Genomic DNA, 8057 nt, shown 5'->3' with positions numbered 1-8057 from the left:
GTAAAAAGGGCTATATAAAATATATTTGATTGATAGATTGACAGGCACAGAAGCAAGGGGAGAGGGTGTGCGGCGGATCGCAGCTGTGCTGCAGCAAGGCAAGTTTGTGCTGTGACGTTGGGGGAAAAAGTTGGCAAAACACTGATGGGGCTAAGTTAGGGAGTTGGGTACACTTGTGTGTGTGTGTGTTGTGTGTGTGTGTGTGTGGTGTGTGGTGTGTGTGTGTGTGTGTGTGTGTGTGTTGTGTGTGGTGTTGTGTGTGTGTGTGTGTGTGTGTGTGTGTGTGTGTGTGTGTGTGTGTGTGTTGTGTGTGTGTGTGTGTGTGTGTGTGTGTGTGTGTGGTGTGTGAAAAAGAGAGCGAGAAAGGGAGTGAGTAAGCGAGTTGCTGGCCTTTGTTCCAACGAGGTGAAAGGGTGTGGGTATGCGGACATGTACATATCAGTGAGAGGGAGGTTATGTGCACTGCCATTGGGTGAAAGGGAGTTTATTTTTGTGGGCAAGCTGTGTTTTTAGCCTGATTAGTTTCCTATTTTATATTGTGGAAATATAAATGGAAATGAATCACAGAACACAACTGGTTGTCTGCTGAACTCCTCAGAATTAACCTGCTCTTTCTTTTTTGTCACAGTTCTCTGAATAATTCATTTGTATGTTGTTTGCAGATTTTTCTTTTCTTGTTGCGGCCATTTGGTGCAAGTTAGATTCTGTTTTGGGAAGAGTTAAGAATGTTCAGATCTTCCCGTCTTTAAACTTGGGCGGCAGGTAGCCTAGTGGTTAGAGTGTTGGGCTTTCGGTTACTGGACGCATCCCCGAGCTGACAAGTTAAAAATCGTCGTTTCTGCCCTGAACAAGGCAGTTAACCCACTGTTCCCTGGTAGGCCGTCATTGTAAATAAGAATTTTTCTTAACTGACTTGACTAGTTAAATAAAAAATAAAAAACTGATTGTGAATAGTTTGTAATGGGTTCTTCTCTGTCCCACAGGTCTGTGGTATTGGCTGACGGGCCGTGCAAACGGGGCTTGTGAAGGGATTCCACCGTGGTAAGTTGCACTGGAATTTCAGAAAATTATCACTCTTCAACTATTAACCCAGCCCATCGAAGTGGTCAGGAGTTTTCCCTGACCGTGTGACCTAACTAGGAAAACTTTGGGTCCTCGTCATAGCCAACAAGGCTCAGACTTATTCCTGGTCAGATCAGTTAGTAAGGGGGAAACTCCTTGCCCTACTCATATTCATAAACATACTCCTCTTTTAAAGGGTAGGAAGTATTCGTTTTTCCTACCGAAGTAACAAGAGTGTTGTCAAATACTTATTAACTTAGTTACTGTAGTCACGATCAAAGTACTTTTTTTTATATATTTTTTAATTACATATCTATATATACTTATTTGGATATCTTCAGAACTACCACAATGCACTATTTCCTCAACATCATATGGAGAATCGGTGCTACCTGGTGGCATTTTCCACAGAATTAAATGGAAATGCATTGTTTTCTTTATGGTGTTTTCCCCCCAGGTCGGCGTAGGTGTTGTAGCCCTCAGACAGCCCTCAGACAGCCCTGGCCATGGGGCTGATAGCGTACATCAAGAGCCTGTTCATCCTCCAGCTGCTCGTTGGCTTTGTGTTTGTGGTCAGCGGCCTCATCATCAACTTCATCCAGCTCTGCACCTGCGTCCTATGGCCTATCGACAGGCAGCTCTACAGAAAGATCAACACCCCCTCTCCTACTCCCTCTGGAGCCGTGAGTCACACTCATAGTCTTGAGTCGTGTGTTGTATTGTTTGTGTGTCTGGGGGGGGGGGGGGGGGCAAAGAGCAGCACATTCTGGCTGTTGTCCTAAAAGAAACCAGTCTTAAATGCAGTGCAAACTCCACCCACATGGTGTACTGGTTTTGGTGTTTCCTCTATCCCTCTCGTTGCTGTGTTGTGTGCATTCCTCTCTCATGCCGTCTGTGTGTGGGGCGGCCGGTGAACAATGGCCGCAATGGATTTTGGTCATTGTAGTTATTTACCACGTTTTCTGCACGGAACTAGGTTGAATATTTGTCTATTGAAAACTTAAACTCCCTACAGCATCCCACAGTTCTTGATTTGATGTATTTCGTGCTTGATAGGATTTCTCTTTTGAGAAACACGCTTTGATCTCACAAAAAAACATAATGGAATTTGAGTAATTGAACCAACTTCGGTCAGTTTATTGTTTTAATAATCAGAAAACAAAAATAATTTGGTTAGTCTTGATGGTGTACTTAATAATCATGAGCAGACAGATAGTACTTAATGATGCGCAGATAGTACTCTGTGGCTGGACCACGGCATGCTTTGTGTGTGTGTGTGTGTGTGTGTGTGTGTGTGTGTGTGTGTGTGTGTGTGTGTGTGTGTGTGTGTGTGTGTGTGCGTGTGCGTGGTGGTTGCACTGTTGTTGTTGACTGAGTTTACACTCTGATTTTTACAGGAATTGAGACTGGTGTAATGTAGTTCATTGCAACGGTTCGTTGCGACTGGTTACATGCTGACCAGACCGCTCCCATCGCATGCGCGAGCGTTGCAAAATAAATGTCCATGTTATTGTCATTACACCCACACTGCCCGCGCACGTCTGCGTAGCCAGGCGCTAAAATAGAACTCTATTTGTGACACTTGACGGGCTGCAAGTCCCGGCTCTCCCATCTCCTCACTGTTTTTTAGGAGCATATACCCACGTGGGTGATTGAAAGACGAACTGAGGTTCACAATCCAGTCCAGTTGGTGGTGGTAATGCACCTTAAAGTTGGTTGCCAACCTCCATATAAAGTCAGAAGAATAAGCCTGAAGGAGGAGAGATTACTAGAAACAAACTCATTTTACCCTTTTATCTGTGGATTAATTGTCTGGGGAGAACCTTGTGCATTTCAGGTAAAATAACAACCCAATGTTTATATCCCAGGACAAATTAGCTAGCAACAGCAAGCTAGCTAGCTAAATTGCCATAAATGTTTGCTTATCGACCAGTCACCAAATTAATATAGTTGGTTTTGATATTTCAACCTGCGTTTCCTGATCGCGTCTGGTGTGGGGGGGACAAAATTGACACCAGTTTGCGACTGGGCGGTTCATTGTGACGGAGTTTACACTGGTTCGTTGTTAACTCTCTGCTGGCCCTCTCTGTCCTGTAGAGCTGGTGATGCTGCTGGAGTGGTGGTCGGGTACAGAATGCACCATATTCACAGACCAGGCCACGGTGGACAAATTTGGCAAGGAGCACGTCATCATCATCCTCAACCACAACTATGAGATCGACTTCCTCTGCGGCTGGACCATGTGTGAACGCTACGGCGTGCTTGGAGTGAGTACGTGTGTGTGTGTGTGTGATAGAGAGAGGGAATGAGTTTAGCTGCCCATATCTACTGTTTATGAAAATATCATGTTTGGTAGGTTGGTTGAACGAAGTCGTTTCGCCTTGTCTTCTCAGGCTTCAAAGGTCTTGGCCAAGTACGAACTGCTGAAGGTGCCTCTGATTGGCTGGACCTGGTACTTCCTGGAGATTGTCTTCTGTAAGAGGAAGTGGGAGGAGGACAGAGACACCGTGTTCAAAGGCCTGACCCAGCTAAAGGATTACCCTGAGTTTATGTGGGTGAGTAGGACGACAAACCGACAACACAATGACGTTTGCCCCTCTCCCTTTGACCATCAGCCTGTCTCTGTATGGAGTTGTACCCTGGGGCGTGTTCATTAAGCATCAAACAGATGAAAAATGCCCATTTCTGTTTACCGTTGAATAATGTTTTCCACTGAGTGCCCAAATAAACACGCCCCAGATTCGTTGGCGGGTACGTGCACACAATTTAAGCCAGTAATCTGACAAACTCTCATGGGGGAAAATGCAAGGGAAGAGAGCGTCTGAGGGGAGGAATCAAAGAAATACAACTGAGATTCTGTGTGTATGTTGTTTGTGCATGTGTACGTGTTACTGTGGACAGTGTTGCCAGAAAGGCACATCAGGGTGTGTCTGAGGTAGTTCACCTCTGTTGGCGTTCCTACCTTCTGTTGTTTCCAGTGGGACACGTAGGGATTACAGGGTCATGAGCTTAGTGTGTTAAGTGTTTACCGCTCCAAAGACCGCAACAGTGTGAGTGTGTCGACTTGTCTCTCTCTCCAGTTCCTATTGTACTGTGAAGGCACCCGTTTCACACCGAAGAAGCATGAGATCAGTATGGAGGTAGCAGAGAGTAAAGGTCTACCAAAACTCAAATACCATCTACTGCCCAGAACCAAAGGCTTCACCACAACACTGAGCTGTCTCAAAGGCACAGGTGGGACACAAGCACACACAAGCACGTGCGCACACACACACACATTTGCTGCATCACACTCATGGTCGCACTCTTTCCTTTCTCAGTATCTGCTGTGTACGACGTGACACTAAATTTCAGAGACAAGAAGGTCCCAACACTGCTGGGAATCGTCAGTGGAAAGAAGTACATGGCGGATATGAATATCACGTAGGTGGCGCCTATCCCTCTTCCACAAACAAAGGCAGTGCACTGGTTCTAAATGTGACCTATGGGTCCTTTGACTTACTGTATCACCAGTACAGTGACTTGCTGCCCTTTAGTAGCGTTGTACTGAATTGATAGTTCCCCTCCTTCCTGTATAGGCGGTACCCAGTGGAGGAAATCCCAGAGGACGAGAAGGAGTGTGCAACCTGGCTTCACAAGCTCTACCAGCAGAAGGTGCCGGAAACTCAGCTTTCCCTCCCATTTCTTTACCCTTTCTAGCCATAAGTCAATGACTCTCTCTACTAATTAAATATTGACAACATTCTCTCTTTCTTCCCTTCTCTTTCTGTAGGATGCACTGCAGGAGCACTACGAGAAGGAGGGCAGTTTCCCCGGTCCCACCATCAAGCCCCCCCGTCGGCTGTGGACGCTGCTCAACTTCCTCTTCTGGGCCACCCTGCTTCTCACCCCCCTCCTCAACTTCGCCTGTGGGGTGTTTGTCAGCGGCTCTCCCCTCCTCATCGTCGTCTTCTTGATCTTCTGCATCATCGGTGCGGATGCCACCCATTTAGCCTGCGCTAAGCCTACTGCTTTTTCCAAGTTCTTATGTTGTTAGGACCTGCCTATACTATATAATCTAATTTTGACTCGTTATTGGCTGGTTTCCCCGAACACAGAATAAGCCTTGTCCTAGACTAAAAAGCTATTTCAATAGAGATACTCCATTAAGCATGCATTAAATGATTCTGCTCTAAATGTATAGTTTTCGTTTTATAAAGCATTGCTCTACCTACTACCTTTTTCCACAGTTGATAGTACAAGATTTGGTCGCACCAATTTCTTCGCAACTGAGCGCCGGTTAATGACTTGACCTGTGGTTTTGCATTCCATACAGAACAAGGCTGATAATGACTAGCCATATTTTAAATTATGTAAGCGCCCCTGCGGAAATCAAGTGAGCATAAAAAAAATCCAATCAAAGTCTATCTCCCTGCTTAAGATAGTTATCTGTTGTTTTTGCTTGGGCTGCTCAATCCACCGCATCCTCTGATGTCTGCCTTCTGCATTTGGGGTGGAAGGTGGAGGAGATACAGCTGTGTTTGTCAGACCTGGAGACATCCTGAAAATCAGTCTTCTCACAAAAACTTTTGTAGTGTCGGAACGGTTTGAGGTACAAACTAATATGAGCCCTCTATGGAAAGATAACTCTCACAAACACATACAGGATTCCCACAAGCCTCACAAGCCTCGTCTGAAGGTAGACAGACCGATACGAGTTTTTTTTTAAATGACTGGGAAAATATATGGAAGTACTTTAGTGCCAAACAAAGGGGTTAAATACAGGTAAAAATAATCATTTATAATTTGTCTCTTCGATATAGGACAGACACTTCAAAACATATCTCCTTTTGATGTATTTTTGGACTGTCTGTTGTGCCATGTATGAATATGTTATTCAATACGTTAATTAGGGCTAATAGCAGTAAGACCAAATTCAATTTTTCATAAAAAAATAAGTATATATATTTTTTTATACTTACAGGGGTCCGAAAATTCTAACTCAAATTGCTAACCCAGCCCTGGGCCCTTTGACCTAAGGGGGTTTTAACTTGACCATCATATTCACATTGATTGTTGAGGGGGAAAAAATCGATCCTTTGCCCAATCTCTAAAAAGGTGCTATTGTTAGTGATTTTGAATAGTGTCACTCTACAGTTGTAGGGCCCTATAAAATCAGTCTGTTTTCCAGATTCTATCTTTGCAGTCAACATTTTAATTGGGGAAGTTTTTGGGGAAATACTTTAGAAATGTTCATTCAAACAGCGTATGATGACTGAATGTGAGTGTTTTGGTCYCAGTGTTGAGCCCTGTATAGTATGTATATGTGATTACCTACTCCTGTATCTGCACTTTGTTCATCTGTATTACACCTCAGTTTTTTTGTCTTTCTTTCCACTATTATTGACAAATCTCTCTCTGTCTCCTTTCTCCACAGCCTCCATAGCAGTGCGCCGCCTGATCAGTGTATCTGAGGTGAACAAAACCGGCTCTACTTACGGCAAAATGGAGGGCAAAAAGGAAAACTAGAACTCTTTATGGCAGTCACGTTACGGTCCCTCTACTGTCAGCGCTCGGTGTCTGAGCGGTTGTTGTGGTCCCAGCACAGACAGACCCTGTGCAGCCACCCTCCTTCAAAAATAAGTTAAAACTCAGCCGGAGGGTGGGGGGGGGTATAACTGAATATACTTTTTAGACGTAAGTTCAAATATGAATTATGATGATTGTGACACAGAACAAATTTTTTTATGGAATTGTTGCATTTGACTCCCTGTGAATGCATCCTTCCAGTGAGAGGGGGGTGACAGACAGCAGGACTGAATGGTAGATACCAGAGGGTGTATCTCTCTAGCACCAAACTCTCCCTGCACCCCAGCTCGAGGCCCCCTGTCGGTCTCCTCCGCATAGCCTTGTGGTTCACCTCAGCCACATGCTCCAGAACTTTCCTGTTTCAGCGGTACCACTTCCTCCAACATGCACCCCACTTCCTGCCACAGCAGCCCACGCTAAAGGAGTGCTCTCCACCTATCAAAGATTCACATTTTCTGCTTCAGTATCTCTGACTGGGCCAGCCCAACACCAGTCCTACGTCCCTCTGTAGTTTCAGCAAGGGGCTTTACTGTCTGGAGAAGACCGATTCCCAGCATGCTTTAGCTCCCCACCCTTACCCCCATGAAGGTTGGGTGTGGAGGTGAAGGAATCTTAACACCTCTGAGCACATCCTGTTATTTGTTTGTCCGTCTCCTCATGAAACTTGTGCTGAATCCTGACACAAACGAGATTGAGCGTGCTGCTGCTCCTCCCGTKCTTCCCAGAAAAGCACAGACGTGATGGCCAACCTCGCACCAATAAAATGCAGTATTTAATGTTCATTTAAAGCCAGGTTTGGCCCTGAGTTGATTTCTGAATTGCTTGTAGATCCCATAAATACTGATTGTTATAAACAATAAAACAATTATCATTTGGTTTCCATTGAATATACAAAAGTGATTGAATGAATAGGATTACATTTATTTCCCTACATTAATCTGGAGTGAGTTGCTCAGATGGTTTTGAAGAGCATTTTTTGGGCAGTGGTGGATCAACATCTAATTAACACAAATTAATTGTAAAATAGTTAGCCCTACCATCCCACCACACCCCAGTCCCCCGTCCATTAAATCCCATTAGTTTATGCAATATAAAATCCGTAACCACAGTTTGAATGCCTTTAGGCCCATCATAAGGTGACAAAGCTAGTATATCAGTCGTCCAGTGACCAAGAGCTGAGGACAACACCATCACTAACACTGGCTGTCCCTACCATCCAACTCGGCTGCCAGCAGAATAGAGTCATGCTTTTACAAAGAGCAGGTGAAGTGCCCCACAGGCCATATGCAGAGTGGATTTTCCCATATCCATGATTGGATTTTACAGCATTTAAGAAAAATAAGCATAAAACTTTATACATGGCCAGTTATTGGCATTTTAAAATGCTATGCCCCTCCCACCCCCTAAAATGATCCCAATAACATATT

General features: G+C 44.6%; 1 pseudogene; it reads left to right on the top strand.

Moving 5' to 3' along the window:
• The first annotated feature begins 1539 nt into the window (after positions 1–1539).
• LOC111953476 (1-acyl-sn-glycerol-3-phosphate acyltransferase gamma-like) lies at positions 1540–6620 on the top strand (annotated as a pseudogene).
• Positions 6621–8057: the final 1437 nt, after the last annotated feature.

This window comes from Salvelinus sp. IW2-2015, linkage group LG27 (genome assembly GCF_002910315.2).
Source record: "Salvelinus sp. IW2-2015 linkage group LG27, ASM291031v2, whole genome shotgun sequence".
NCBI lineage: Eukaryota > Metazoa > Chordata > Actinopteri > Salmoniformes > Salmonidae > Salvelinus > Salvelinus sp. IW2-2015.
This window is presented reverse-complemented; position numbering and strand designations above follow the sequence as displayed.